Raw genomic sequence first — 16,578 nt, 5'->3', positions numbered from 1 at the left:
TAATAAAAGCATGTTTTAGAGAAGGAATAGATACACCAATAGAATTATATTTAGCAGATGATAGAATTATAAAACCTATAGAAAAAAGCATAATAACTGTCGTAAAAGGAAATCTAATATATCAAAAATTTAAATTTATAATAAGTGCAAATTATTCAGTAGCAGTAACAGATAGAAATATAGATAAATCATTAGTATTATATTGGAAAATATCAGGAATAGAATTAACCCCAAGAAGTAAAATATTTACAGCAAGATGCAAAAATCTATATGTATTAACAACAAAACATAAAATAACAGAAAAAAATAAGATTAACAAAATACAAATAGAAAGCTCATTCGAACAAATTGTAAAAACAATAGATTATAATGATTATACCTATAGAGACATAGATATAGAAAAAAATTTAGAAATAGGAAATGATAGAATAAGTACAACGAAAAGAATAGCTAATGAAAAACCAGAATCATCAAGCTCATCAAAAAGAACAAGTTATGAAACAAATTCAATAAGTAATTTAAACCAATATTACATAACAGGAAAAATAAATGAAAAAGAATATCTAATACTTTTAAATACAGGACAAGAAGAAAATTATATAGCAAAATATCTAGTAAAAAATGAAGAAATAAAGACCGACAATGATATATTCCCAGATTTACCAAGAAGTTTAATAAATAATAAAAATATAGCAGAAAAAGAAATAATAATAGGAGTTAGAAAAATAAAAATAGAATTCGAAGTAAAGGAAGAAATGCAAAAAGCAGATATAATATTAGGAATAAAATGGTTAGAACAAGTAAAACTATATAATATAGAACATACACAATTAACCTTAACATATAACAAAGAAAAGTTATTCTTAAAAAGAGTCTTAATATGAAATGAAGATATATGTATTAATAAAGATAGTAGTAGAAGGATATTACAGTAGATATTATACGCCTATGATAGATACAGGAGCAGAAGCTAATTTATGTAGATATAATTGCTTACCAGAAAACAAATGGGATAAATTAAAAACACCAATAATAGTTAAAGGATTTAATAATGAAGGAAGCTTAATTACTTATAAAGCTAGGAATGTAAAAATACAAGTATGGGATAAGATTTTAACAATAGAAGAAATTTATAATTATGAATTAACATCAAAAGATATACTTTTAGGAATGTTATTCTTAGATAAATTATACCCACATATAATAACCAAAACAGACTGGTGGTTTACAACACCATGTAAACAAAAAATAAGAGCAAAAAGAGTTAATAATAAAATAAGAAAAAAAACTGATTGGATAAAAGGAAGTGAAAAAATTACACAAAAGTTAGAAAATATAAAACATACTGAAGATACAATAGAACTAGTAGTATTTTCAATAAATAAAACAGAAATAACTATATTTTCAATAAATAAAATAGAAATAATTCAGAAAAATTAGAACAATTATATAGTGAAGATCCATTAAAAGGATGGGAAAAGCATAAAACTACTATAAAAATTGAATTAATAGATAAAAATAGCATAATAACACAAAAACCATTAACATATAATTTTGATGATTTAAAAGAATTTAAAATGCACATAGATGAATTATTAGAAAAACAATATATACAAAAAAGTAATAGTAAACATAATAGTCCAGCATTTATAGTAAATAAACATAGTGAACAAAAAAGAGGAAAAAGTAGGATGGTTATTGACTATAGAAATTTAAATGCAAAAACTATAACATATAATTATCCAATACCAAATAAGATATTAAAAATAAGACAAATCCAAGGATATAATTATTTTAGCAAATTTGATTGTAAATCAGGATTTTACCACCTAAAGCTAGAAGAAGAATCTAAAGAATTAACCGCATTTACGGTACCACAAGGATTTTATGAATGGAATGTGTTACCATTTGGATATAAAAATGCACCAGGTAGATATCAACATTTTATGGATAATTATTTTAAACAATTATCTAATTGTATAGTATACATAGATGATATATTATTATACACAAAAACCAAAGAAGAACATTTAAAATTATTAGAACAATTTACAGATATAATAGAAAAATCGGGATTAAGTCTAAGCAAAAAGAAAGCTGAAATTATGAAAAATCAGATAGAATTTTTAGGAATACAAATAGATAAAAGTGGAGTAAAAATGCAACAACATATAGTACAAAAAATAATAAATTCGAAAGAAGAATTAGATACAAAAAAGAAATTACAATCATTTTTAGGACTAGTAAACCAAGTAAGAGAATATATTCCAAAATTAGCAGAAACTTTAAAACCACTACAGAAAAAATTAAAAAAGGATATAGAATATAACTATGATGAAAAAGATAAAAAACAAGTTCAAAAAATAAAATTACTTTGTAGAGAATTACCAAAATTACAATTTTCAGATGAAAATAAAAAATTTATATATATAGTAGAAGCAGATGCTAGTGAGTATAGTTACGGAGGAGTACTTAAATATCGATATGAAGCAGAAAAAATAGAACACCATTGTAGATACTACTCAAGTACGTTCAACGAGACAGAAATAAAATGGGAAATAAATAGGAAAGAATTATGTTCATTATATAAATGTTTATTAGCATTTGAGCCATATATTGTATATAACAAATTTATTGTACGAACAAATAATACACAGGTACGCTGGTGGTTAACAAAGAAAATACAAAATTCAGTTACAACAAAAGAGATTCGGAGACTAGTTTTAAATATATTAAATTTCACATTTACAATTGAAGTGATCAGTACTAACAAAAATGTTATTGCAGATTACATATCAAGACAAAGCTACACAGACTGAAATAGTAGAGGAAGATACTCTAGAAAAAATACTTAACACCCTAACTACGCTTTCAATGAAAGTGGACAGTATGGGTAATGAGATAGAAAAGATAAAGACTAATGAAGATAAACTGAAGTCTATAGCTACAAATCAGCTAACTCAGCAGTGTGCAGAGCTATGTCGATCGGAAGACATTAAAAATTCAGAGCTAGAAGGAGACGTTGGGATACTCCATAAAACCCATAACATTTATCAATCTACTTCTGCAGGTACAAGCAAAGGAGTTAATAGACCAAGATACCAGAATATAAATATGAATAAAATATTTGAAAAACCATTTACACCAAAAACACAAAAAGACCATTTATTCATACCCCCACAAGTTAACACATACCGAGATAGCCTAAACCAAGACAAAAAAGTATACAACTACACCGCTCAAAAATACATAGAAAATATATACAAAGTACAAACCTTTCTAAACCATAACCCCAGAGCTACAGACATCAAAGAACCAAATACCAACTATATAACCCAAAAATTACAAGGATATAACAAACTAATCGCACTACCCAAAACTAACCCAAGCCTAGTTAAAACCTGTTTTGACTATGGACTACTAAATACCATATAAACCCAAGACGGAGAAGAGCTAACAGCTATGGAAGAATTATACAAGATATTCACCACCTACAAAAGAATAACAAAAGGAAATTTATTTTATATAAAGTGTTATACTGCACCAGCAGAGATATTATATGATGAAATAAAACCAGTTATACAAGTTGTAAAGATAGGACTAACAAGAGATATGATTATACCAGAAGATATTACGCAGCAACTGGAGATACCCAGAATTGAGATACCAGATTTTTATGCAAATAAACGACTTATTGGACTAGCTACGATCATTCAAGAATTAGCAAATAATTATACTAACGGAAACCCAATATGGAGCTATTATTCGAGAGATCATCAAATGATTTACTCAAATTCAAAAGAGCTACGACAAGCAGATATGGAAGATGTAAGACAATGGATAATGACGCTACTCAACCCAGAAAAATAATCTACCACAAGAGCAATAAAAAAAGGATTTATTTCAGACGGACTGCTAACAAGATATTGTAAAATAATTGGACACAAATATCCAGACCACCAATGTTCGAGGTGCAATGGAGAAGATAATATTATTCCAGAGGTACATCTAGAATAAAGAGGACAAAATGCCAGCTGGAAAGATAAGATAAGAAGCAATAATGGAGCAGATACGACAAAATCAACGGAGACAAGATACTGTACAAAGTCTGAATTATTGTATATTATTGTACAAAAGTCTTGATTGAGTTATTGTACATTAATTAAATTATTGGACTTTTACGTAGATGTAGGAAAATAGGATAGGGTTATAAGCCCTTTTTATTGACTTTTTCTTTCTTTAGTTTGTAGTTTTAAAAACATGTGTAAAGATAGATAGATTAAAAAGCTTACCTTTTGTTCTATAAATAAAGAAAGCAGAAGGCATTGCAAAAGCAAGCCTTCATGCATTGAAGCAACTTTTCCCTCTACTCCACAACAAATACTCAGTTAATTGAATAAACATATTTCAATGGAAAAAGCTATGGAGCAACAAACTTCAGAAATATCAAAGTTACCCGAACAGGTATATTTATTTATGATTATGAATAGCTAAATTCATAATTCCCAACAATCATGATATGATAAAATAAATTCATATTAGTTACTTTATAGTAGAATTATTCGAAGAATAATATGTTAAGAAGTTTATTAACAAAGCGGAAACGGAGAAAAATCCCTAAGGACTATGCCATCCTAAAGGTGAAACCAATGAGGCAAGAAGCCGTAGCGGGGAGTAACCAGAGTAGAGGCGCTGTTTAAGGGAAAAAGTATCCGGATTACCATGTTAATAGTGACGGAAGAACATATTATTTAAGAATAATCTAGTATATAGTAAGCTAAGATGACCATATTTTGTTATGTACATGGTTGAAGGGAATATTTTGAAAAAAGCAATTTTATGAAAATAAATGATAATTTATCTGATGTGATGGTAGATAAACTCAAAATACTTATTTTGTATGCAGTTAGAGATATAAAAGTGGTAGATATAAGAAAAATCATATTAGAAAAAGCTTTTGGTAAATACTACATGACTAGAGTAAATTATATATCATATCTACCTAACTACTCTTACAAATATTTAAGATGATAAGTTACATGGAATTTTTAGAAAAAGATATAAGAAACATACAATTACTAGAAAAACAGATAAAAATAAATGTAGACAAACACATGGAAAATAAAGATATAAAATACATAGAATTTCTTAATAAAAATATGCAAAAACTATTAAGGCTAAAACAAACAACTACAAAATATTATAATAAAACCAATTTTAAAAGATAGATCATTTAGATTATCTTAAAGTTTTAATCTTATATATACTTAAAAACATAGAAATTATAGATATTAAGAAAATAATATTAGAAAAAGTAATAGACTACGAATTGAAACTACAAATTGTTTAGAACAGTTATACGAAGAAATTTACCCAGAAGGATATTATTCAGATTAAAAAATGTTAGAATACATTAGAAAAACTAGAGAAAATCAAGAAAATCTAAATAATGAAATTAATTATAGAAACCGAATTAGAAAAATAATGAAAACCTAAAAGAAAAATTAGTATGGATAGAAAAAACTTTAGAAAATTTAGATAAAAGTACATGTGATAGTTTATATAATTTAAAAAACTCACTACGAGAAGAACAACACAAGATAATAAATAACATTGAAAATCTAGAATTAGATATACATTACAGCACAGATAGGATAAATTATTATACAGAAATTTGTAACTCTGCAATTACTACAGGATAAAATAATTAATGAATATATCTTACGAAAAAAGTAAATTATTAAAAGATATTGAAAGAAAATTTAAAAAATATCCACGCACTAATAAAAATAGATTCACTAGAAACCTACTAAATCTATTATACCTATTAAATCCGCGCACCCCAACCTAGTGAATCTATTATACCTATTATACCTATTAAATCCGCGCACCCCCTACAAAAACGATGTTCACAAATGGTTGTTGGATATGTTTTCTCATCTCACGGCTTAATTTCCTCTTGTAGAGTGTATACAGATTAAGAAATTTAAATTGCATATCCAACCAAAGTTCATTCTTTAATCAACATAACTACAAATCATGATTTGAAATTATATTCAGATAACCCTAAAATTGTAGTTTGATTTCTTTATGATTTACCTAATTTAATTAAAAAGCACCTCTATTTTTTTTTTCACTGTCCATTAAGGAGTTTTGTAGCTGCAGTATTGGTTTGCTCAAAGTTAAAAAAATTTACCCTTTTATTGGGTTATGGGCATGTAACATCTATAATTTGATCCATTTGAACATTGTTCTGTTCCTAAAAATGGCACGAGAAGGGCATATTATAGTCCATTTTTGAATGTTCAAATAATCATTTTAAGACAAGAGGTGATTATCTAATTCGCTTAAGTGGTAATAAGTATGTTCAAACTCAAACTTTGGAGGTTGTAGGTTCGAATTATCAATAAACAAAATAAGGGAGAATCATCGGGAGGGAAGAAAATTAATTATTTGAATTTTTTACTTAATAACATTTTTTAAAAATTCTTATTTTATACAACTAAATTTAAATATCGGGATTTTTTTAATGAATTTTTTTATTATAAAGGTTCAAATTGCAAATCAAGCTCCAAGAAAAGATTTATAAAGATTCAAACTCCAATATTTATTTCTAGAGTTTGGACTATCACAAATTATATCCACCTTATTTTACAGCTTTGAACTTAAGATCGATGTCATGGAGTTTTAATTTACAAAATTTGAACCATAGGTCATTGGTCTGGAGTTTTAAAAAGTTGCAAAAGATGATACAGTTAAGTCTTTTTTCTTCTAAAAATGAGATATTTTTATCTTAATATCTTTTTTCATATGAAAAAGTGGCTAAATATATAGTTTTAGAAATATCGCTTATTTTAAAGTCGTATAGTGTATATTTGTGAATTTTTCTCACATGAACTTATAATAAGTTTCATTACAAAAAAAATTGTAATTAGCCTCCTAATTAACGTTAAATTATTTGTAGTTATCTAAAGATTTTTATAATATTCGCTAATCCGTTACTATATAGGATTAGTGATGAAATTTTATTATTTACTTACAGAAATTGTCGGTCGCTAATTTCTGTATTCTTAGTAGTGTGTATAAGTTGATATTTGGCATTGTTGTAATGATACTGCAAGTCATTTTCTCCATTTCTATGCATTTCTGTTGTTTCATATTTTTCCATAGCAGCTACAGGTCATTTATGATTTAACAGTATCGTCGGTTCGATTTCCAGGTAGTTCATTCAATTTTAAGCCCATTTCTCTATTTTGGAGCTTTTAAAGTTGAGAAATTAGTCTTGGGATAAAACTTTTAGTAAACAGCCTCGGATGAAAATTCTTACGGTTCCATTAGCTCTGAAATGTAGATTTTGGGCTAGGGGGATCCTTGGTTTGGATTTTGAAGCTTTCAGCTCGTTTTGGGTTATTAGGTGGATGTTGGTAAAAACAAAATAGTTAGTGTGGGGCTCACTCTTTATTGAAACAACCTCGGATGAAAATTTTGATAGTTTCATTGAATCTAAAATAGTGAATTTGGTAGGGTAGGATAGTTCGTTTATCTTGATATAAGGTGGTTTTATACACCTCGGTGTCATTATTCTAGTTTATTTATCCTTGTTTTGAGAGAAATTTGTGTTCTTAACGTGTTGATATTGATATAAATAAGCATCTAAGTGTCCAAGTGCGTGATTATAATGTCCAAAGTATTTTTTCAAACAAGTTTGTACTTAATTGAGTCATTTAGAGTTCAACCCAGAAAACTAGTGTTACTAGCTTGAGCTAGTTATGTGTCTAGTTGGTTTCGTTGGATTCTAATGTGTTTAATTTGTTCCAAATGTTTTAAATGTGTAATTATGAGTGGATAACTTGTTGGGAATGTGCAAACCTAAATTTAATTAATTCAAGAGTCGAAACACAAAGTTGAAGATTATTGCAAATTTGTCTTATGTTAGCTTTTGTTTTGATTCATCGTTGAGAATATTGTATTGGTATGATCTCTAAATTGTGTTGTGAAATATTTTAGGAGGCTTTGTGAGCTTAATATGGTGATATATTGATGATTTAAAGGCCGTAAATTCATTGAAAGTATAATACAAAAGGCATGGACAAACGATAGGACGTTCAACAGTTAACCAAAATTTTGAAAGCAAATTTTAATGAAACAATGTGATCTCGATGCGTCGTGTCAAATCTACAAATTCTAGCAACGCGATCATCGACGCGTCGCGTTGCTTTTGTTGACGCGATCCTTGATGCGTCGGTCGCTTAATCCATGCATAGCTAATTTGCAATACCACTTATACACAGTTTTGGGCATATTTTACAAATACAATATATATGGCACGCAATTTAAGGAATGTTATGGGCATATAGTGGGAATCCTATTGTATCATGTGCTACTTCCTTAATCCCACAAGGATTAGAATTTAAATAATATATATACACACCCTGGACAACTTTGGTAAAAGGGGTGAAGCGGTGGTGGAGAATTCTTTGACACCTAAGCATTAATTTGGGAGTTGTTGCACACGTTATTTTTAGGTTTTTTATTCTTTAATTAGCTTTTAATTTATCATATCATGTATTAGATTATTTGGATCATGATTATGAATATTATCGGCTAAAAATTCTCTTTCCGAGGTTAAAGCCAAGAACATGATTACTATTATTTTGAATTAATTTCGTTGGATTTGCTTATCTTATTTGATTATTTATTTATTCTTGTTTTAATTATTTTATAAATTGGTCACCCGTAAAATACATATATTGTCAACCATTTGATCTCAAGAGAGGGATTAGGGAGATAGAACATGGAAATAAATAAAGTTTGGACTTTTATTCTTTTATAAAATAAAGAATTTAACTTAGCATCTAGGACAGGGATGTACTTAGATGCCTTACTTGATTTAAACCTAGGATGATAGCTTTAATTCACTTAATTGGATTATTACATCCCCGCTTAACGATGTAGTTGTAATGTTCAAATTAAATAAAAGATTAGATGTTGGAAAACCATGATCATTCAATTAACCCTACGAATCAACAACCAAGATAAGTAAATTGACGAATGAAATTCAATAACATAGTATGATTGTTCGAAGTGCTTTAACCCTGTGATGTTTCTATTGATAGTTCCAATATTTTATTTTCAGCATTGTTTACTTTAATTTTAATTACAATTTCCAAACTTTCTTTTTGGTCACTCTTGCACTAAGTTAATCTAAATTATGAACTAGAATAGAATCGTTGTTAAATCAAGTCTCTGTGGGATCGATGCTTGGCTTCTTACAGGCTACTTTACTACTTGATAAGACTACGTATACTTGCGTGTGCTCTTGGGCACTGTCAAGTTTTTGGCACCGTTGTCGAGGACTTATTATTTGGCAATTGTTTGTTTTAGTTTTACTTTTAGATTTATTTGATGTTTTTACGCTTGATTTTGGTTTTATTATTGTATAAAATAGGTTTTTAGGTTAATAAGCTGGCTAGAGCTCAGGACTTAGTTGAACCAAGCTTCAAACCTGAGCAACTTTACCATCAACGAAGGAGAAAAACAATCCTTCTCACCTAAATTCCACAAATCCAAGACGACCAAGAGGATCCTGCTACAATGGTTGTAGAACAACACGCACGTAGGACAGTTAGGGAAGTGGCAGTCCCACTTCCGACGAACTTGACTTCCCCAATTCAAAGATCGGCTACAGGGGGATTTCGAGTTAAAGTACAATATGGTGTAGCTTCTCATTAGCAGTGGATAGTTTGTAGGGCTTTCACACGAGGATCCACAAGTTCACTTGAAGAATTTCATTGAGCTTACTGACACATTCGTTCTGACTGGGGTGAGTACAGATTACGTGAGGCTGATATTTTTCCCCCACTCACTATTAGGTGAAGCTAAAAGGTGGTTGAATTAGAGCCGGCCAATTCAATCACATCAGGGGATGACTTAGCCATAAAGTTCCTCATCAGATTCTTTTCGACAAGATTACGAGATTTCGTAGTGAGAAAGTGAGCTTTAAACAGAAGCTGGACAAAAATCTTTATCATGTTTGGGAATGCTTCAAGGCTCTGCTTTGTGATTTTCCAAATCAGTAATAGTCCAATGAGGTACTTGCTCATACTTTTGTAGAAGAACTTAATCACAGTATAAAGATTTTGGAAGATTCATGCGTAGGTGGTCAAGTGCTAGAGTTGACTTATGATGAGTTGTATGCATTATTATACTGCATAGCACAAGGAAATCCTGAATGGCATTTAGAAATTAGAAGTTCCATGAAAAGAATTATGGGTATATTGGAGGCAGACCAATTCACAGCTTTATCATCTCAGGTTGCAGCATTACAGAATATGATAAACACTCAGTTCAACAGCCTAAAATTGAGAGTTCCACAACCTGCAGCCACAGTTAATGGCATCCATCAAGCTGCAGGTTGGTGTAAAATCTTTGGGAATAGTGGCCATATAGCTACCATGTGTGCTCAAATACAAAATCTGTAATACATTTGGTCAATGCTCAAAGGTCAAATTATGGTAATGCCTACAACATGATGTGGCAGACTCAACCGTGGAACGCCCAACAACAACAAATTCAGCAACCACAGGCATAAGGAAATCAATCAACTAAAAACATGGAAGAGATGATGAAGTCGATTTTAGCTGGGCAAGCACAAATGGTTGCGGATATGAAAAATCAACAAGAAGAATTGACAAATTAGAAAGCAACTCAGAGAAGCTTAGAGTTGTAGATTAGGCAGTTGCAGTAAGCATTGAATATTAGTCCTCAAAGTGTCTTCCAGCAGATACAGAGAATCCAAAGTAGGTTATGAAAATCACCTTGAGGAGTGGTAAAGAGCTTCAAGGAGAACCTCCAAAGGCAACTAAGGAGGTAGATGCCGATGTGGTGGCTGAACAGGTTCATGAAAAGTTGTTGAAAAATCAAGAAAGTCTAAGTACTTGAAAGAAAAAGTTGTTGAAAAAGAAGAGAAGAAGATGATGCCACTACTTTTCCCCTAGAGGCAAATTAAAACGAAGGAAGATGCAATGTTTAAGAAGTTCTTTGACACATTCAGAGAGCTTTACATTAATTTATCTTTGTTAGATGTTTTGTAAGGAATGCCCAAGTATTCAAAGTACTTGCGGGATGTGGTTGCTAATAAGGTAAAATTACAGGATGTGGAGGTAATAACACTCATTGAGGAGTGTAGTTCGGTAGTCACTCAAAAGATGCCAAAAAAGCTTAAGGACCCAGGTAAATTTACTCTTCCTATTTAGATTGGCAACAGTGAGGTGGTGCAGGAACTTAGTGATTTAGGGGCAATTATCAACTTATGACCCTATCTTTGTTTAACATGTTGGGCTTGGGGAAGTCTAGACCGAGCTCTGTAATGCTGCAGCTAGTAAATGGGACCATATCCCATCCCGAAGGAGTGATTGAGGATGTGCTCATAAAGGTTGGTAAATTCATTATTCCTGCAAACTTTATTATTCTTGATTTTGAGGCAGACGAACAGGTACCAATCATCTTGGGACATCCATTTTTAGCGATGGGTGGAGCTTTAATTGATGTAAAAGAGGACACGCTAAAAATGAGGTTGGACGATGAAGAGGCGGTATTTAAAGTTTACAACCGCTAAACACTCTATCCTACTAAGGATTTATGCATGATTACTGCTGTTGAAGGGAATGAGTATGGGGTGGTTAGCCCGCCAGAGGCCTCTTCTGACACTCTTATTGAGCGGCCCGAGCCTCCAATAGCACTATTTCCTGATATGATAAAGGTTAAAATTGAGAGAAATTTTGACCTTGAGAGTGCAAACTCAAGAGATCAGAAACGAAAGGAAAAATAGCTCCCAAAGGGGAGTAAAAAGATGAAGAAATATGGTTGAGTTGAGCTGGGTCGTGCCGCAACACTAAATTAGGCGCTGCTCAGGAGGACACCCAAGTTAAATAGGTATTTTTTATTTTCAGTTTTTAGTTTTTATTTCACATTGTTTTTGTTTTTATTGAGTCATAGGTTAATGGAAAGTCTGAATACCGAAAACCTGAGTTAAGAAGCATGGGAAAAACTAAGTATGGGATCCCATAGACCTCCTTTATGCAGAAAGATGCTACTAGCTAGGCCTAAAGGCCTCAGGGAGTATTCCTACCTCTTGCTTTAAAAGTTCACCTTGGGGACAAAGTAGATTTTTATGTGTGGGGTAGGGAAATTCCCAAATTTTGGCTCAATTTAAAAAAATGGCATAAGATATTCTTGTTGTTCTATTTTTTATTAATGGTGAAGTGTTTTTTTTTTGTTAAAACCATGTTGAATAAGTGAATTTCCATTTTTGAGACTCCTAGGCTTAAGTTTTTAACTCTTGTACTTTTTCGCTTAAAATTTCAATACATGTTATTATTTGGTGAAGAGTCTATGATGATCCTATTGAGTTGAGCATGTTCCATGTGTGTGTGAGGTTTTGTAGATTCCTTGTTGAATGTGATGTCTAGAAATTGCCCGATGTGTCTGCAAATCAAAATAAAAAGTGTGGGTTTAGGAGATGATTTAGGCCTTTCTTTGATAACCTTATTTTATACCTTCTATTTGTCCTACCATTTGTGCATAATCCTAGTTAACCCCATTGCGACTTTAGCTTATTTTCTTTGGTAGCCTCATGTGTAGCTTAATACCCTTCTTTGATAGACCATAATTTGATCTAAAAAGCTCCTAAGTGCTTTAATAAAAATATTAATTTAGTAAGGAGTTTGAGAAATTGAAGAAGAAAAAGGTGAAATTGATGACCCAAGGTAATAGTTATTGGTATTGATAATTGATGTGTGGTAGTTCGGAGTGATATAAATGGTGTTAGAAATATTCCTATGATTGTAAAAAATGAGAAAAATTGAATCTTGAAGGAATAAACAATGCTCTCACCATGTGTTTGTGAAAATGTTGTGAAAATGCTTAAAAGAGATGGGGCAAAATAAAAGAATAGGGTAGACATAGTGGTGAAATTTGGTTGTTGGAGATTGGTTTTAAATGTATAATGTAGTGTATTAAAGCGCTTATAGAGGTTAGTCACTATTCCCAAAAAGTTTCTACCCATCTCTTAGCCTACATTGCAGCCCGGAAAAGACCTATTTAATCTGAAGTTCATCATTCTGATATTAGTGGAGCATTACACTAAGGGCAAGCTCTAAACATCACATGGAACAAGGAATATAAAAAACCTCACACGCACATGGAAAATTCTCAACTCAATAGGATCATTATAGGCTCCCCACAAAACAATAACATGAATTCAAATTTAAGACAAAAAGTACAAGAGTTAAAAACTTGAGCCTAGGAGTCTCAAAAATAGCAATTCACTCATTCAACATGCTTTTACCAAACAAAACACTTGCACCATGTAATCAAAAATAGCACAAACAAGAATATCTTACACCAAACAATTTTTAAATTAATCCAAAATTTGAGAATTTCCCCAGCCCACACTTAAAAATCTACTTTGTCCCCAAAGTGAACTTTTAAAGTAAGAGGTAGAAACACTCCCTGAGGCCTCTAGGCTTAGCTAGTAGCATCTTTCGGCATAAAGAAGATCTGTGGGACCCCACACATAGCTCATGCTTCTTAACTCAAGTTTCTGGTACTCAGCCTTCCTATTAATATGCGACTTTATAAAAAACAAAAACTATGTGAAATAAAAACTGAAAACTGAAAATAAAACATACTTACTTAACTTGGGTTGCTTGCCAAGCAGCGTCTAATTTAGTGTCGCGGCATGACCCAACTCAACTCAACCATATTCCTTCATCTTTTTACTCCCCTTTGGGAGCCATTTTATCTTTTGTTTCTGACCTCTAGAGTTTACACTCTCAAGGTCATTATTTCTCTCAATTTCAACGTTTATCATGTTAGAAACAGTGGTATTGGAGGCTCAAGCCACTCAATAAGGGTGTCAGAAGAGGCCCTTAGTGGGCTAACCACCCCACATTCATCCCCTTCAACAACAGTAATCATGCATAAATCCTTATAGTGGGATAGCATGATTAGCAATTTGTAAACTTTAAATACTGCCTCTTCATCCTCCAACCTCATTTTTAGTATGCTCTCTCTTATATCAATTAAAGCTTTGCCCGTTGCTAAAAATGGATGTCCTAAAATGATTAGTACCAGTTCGTTCTCCTCAAAATCAAGAACTAAAAAAGTCAGCAGGAATAATGAATTTACCAACCTTTATGATCATATCCTCAATCACTTCTTTGGGATAGGCTATGGTCTCATTTGCCAGCTGTAGCAGTACAGAGCTCTGTATAGGCTTCCCCAAACCCAATGTGTTGAACAAAGATAGGGTATCAATTTGATACTTTCCCCTAAATCACTAAGTGCCTACACCACCTCACTGTTTCCAATCTGAATGGAAAGAGTAAACTTAACTGGGTCCTTAAGATTTTTTGGCATCTTTTGAGTGACTACCAAACTACACTCCTCAGTGATTGTTATTTCCTCTATATCCTGCAATTTCACCTTATTAGCAACCATATCCCACAATTACTTTGCATACTTGGGCATTCTCTGCAAAATATCTAACAAAGCTAAATTAATATGAAGTTCTCTGAATATGTCAAAGAACTTCTTTAACATTGCGTCCTCCTTCTCTTTAATTTGCCTTAGGGGGAAAGGTAGTGGCAACATCTTCTTCTCTTCTTTTTTAGCAACTTTTTCTTTTAAGTACTCAGCCTTCTTTGATTTTTCAACAACTTCTTCAGGAAACTACTCAGTCACCACATCAGCATCTACCTCCTTTGTTGCCTTTGGAGGTTCTCCTTGAAGCTCTTTACCACTCCTCAAGGTGATTGCCATAACTTGCTTTGGATTCTCTGTATCTATTGGCAAACCACCTTGAGGCCTAGTATTCAATGTTTGCTGCAACTGCCCAATCTGCAACTCTAAGCTTCTTTGGTTTACTTTTTGATTTGTTAATTCTGGCTGTTAATTTTTCATATCCACAGCTATTTGTGCTTGCCCAGCTAAAATCTGCTTTATCATCTCTTCCATGTTGCTAGTTGATTGATTCCCTTATTCTTGTGGTTGCTAAATTTATTTTTTTTGGGTGTTCTATGGCTGAGTCTGTCACTTTATGTTTTAGGCATTACCATAATTTTTCCTTTGAGCATTGGCCATATACATTACAGATTCTGGATTTGAAGCACACATGGCAGCTATATGGCTATTATTTCCACATATTTCACACCAACCTACAGCTTGTTGGATGGCATTGATAGAACCATAGATTCCTACCTCCAACCCTATCTGCACAAGAGACCTAACATATCTCTATAAATCCTCTTTCATGACTTACCACAATAGGTACATGTATAAGGATACATATAAAATAGAGTTACATTTTACACATGGATAAATGCATGTTTGCAAGATGTGCACATCATCTTTCCTTATTCCTTATCAATAGCTATATAACTGTCATCAATATTATACTATACTAGTGTTGTGTCATACACATATCACAACATATCATATCTATACTATCGTGGTACCATATCCACATAATAATAAATCATATTTATACTTGTATGGTACTCAGCCTATTATAATGGCATATCATATTTGTACTAACGTGGTACCCCATGCATCATCCCAACATATCAACATAGTGGAAATATAATGTGATGCAGTCAATAAATCACAAGTCATGCTAGAAGGCAGTCATAGATGTCAAATTCACAAACAAGAAAAAGCTAAGAAAGTCTAAGTGTTACACCAAAATCATAGCTCATTGTAATCAGAGACCTTAATGTATGCATATGTATTCATAATCATCATTTACAATATACCTCTATGGGGACGCCATAATCCAAATTCATGTTATCACCATTTTATCTCTCTGTCCACATCCCTACTTTATGTTTTCACATTAACCATTATACTTGCCTAATCACATCAAATGGAAAACCGATTCTTTACTTTACAATATTTACTCAACTATGTCCACTATTAAGTCACTAGGTTTGATTATGCTAATTACTAATATTGACTTATCATGCCTCACCCTTTTATCCACATTCCTTGATGCAATTCAAACATTTATGACATTATGTTTTAACCGAGTTGCATTAATTTTCTCCTACTATCCTTCACTGTACGTCTAACTTTCTAATAATTTCAAAGTCCTGGGAAGATATTAAACTACATACATTTGCTCTACCATCTATTCACCCTCTATCATAATCAAACATTAATTTAATATATAGCAATACAACATATTTGAGCTTAACCACCTTTTAAACGTGTCCATACATCCAGCACTATGCTTGAAGGCCTTATGCATAATACTTCTGCCATCACTTTTAATGTTAGATGAATCTAGCCTAATTATAGTTCTTACAAAGAGAACCATAACTTACCTATAATGCGAAACATAATATTGTAGAGAGGAGTGAGTTGTCTCATGAGTGCTAAGCATATTCTTATGTCGGGTTCCCTACGGGTGTGTCTTAAAACTTCTCTCATGAACTTGGCCTTTGAATTCTCATGGTTGGAGAGACAAGGTTTTCTAAAGTAGGTTTAGGGGAATGAGGCGACCTAGGGAAATAAAGA

This window comes from Capsicum annuum, chromosome 11 (assembly GCF_002878395.1).
Source record: "Capsicum annuum cultivar UCD-10X-F1 chromosome 11, UCD10Xv1.1, whole genome shotgun sequence".
Classification (NCBI taxonomy): Eukaryota; Viridiplantae; Streptophyta; class Magnoliopsida; order Solanales; family Solanaceae; genus Capsicum; species Capsicum annuum.
Note: the sequence above shows the minus strand (reverse complement) of the source record.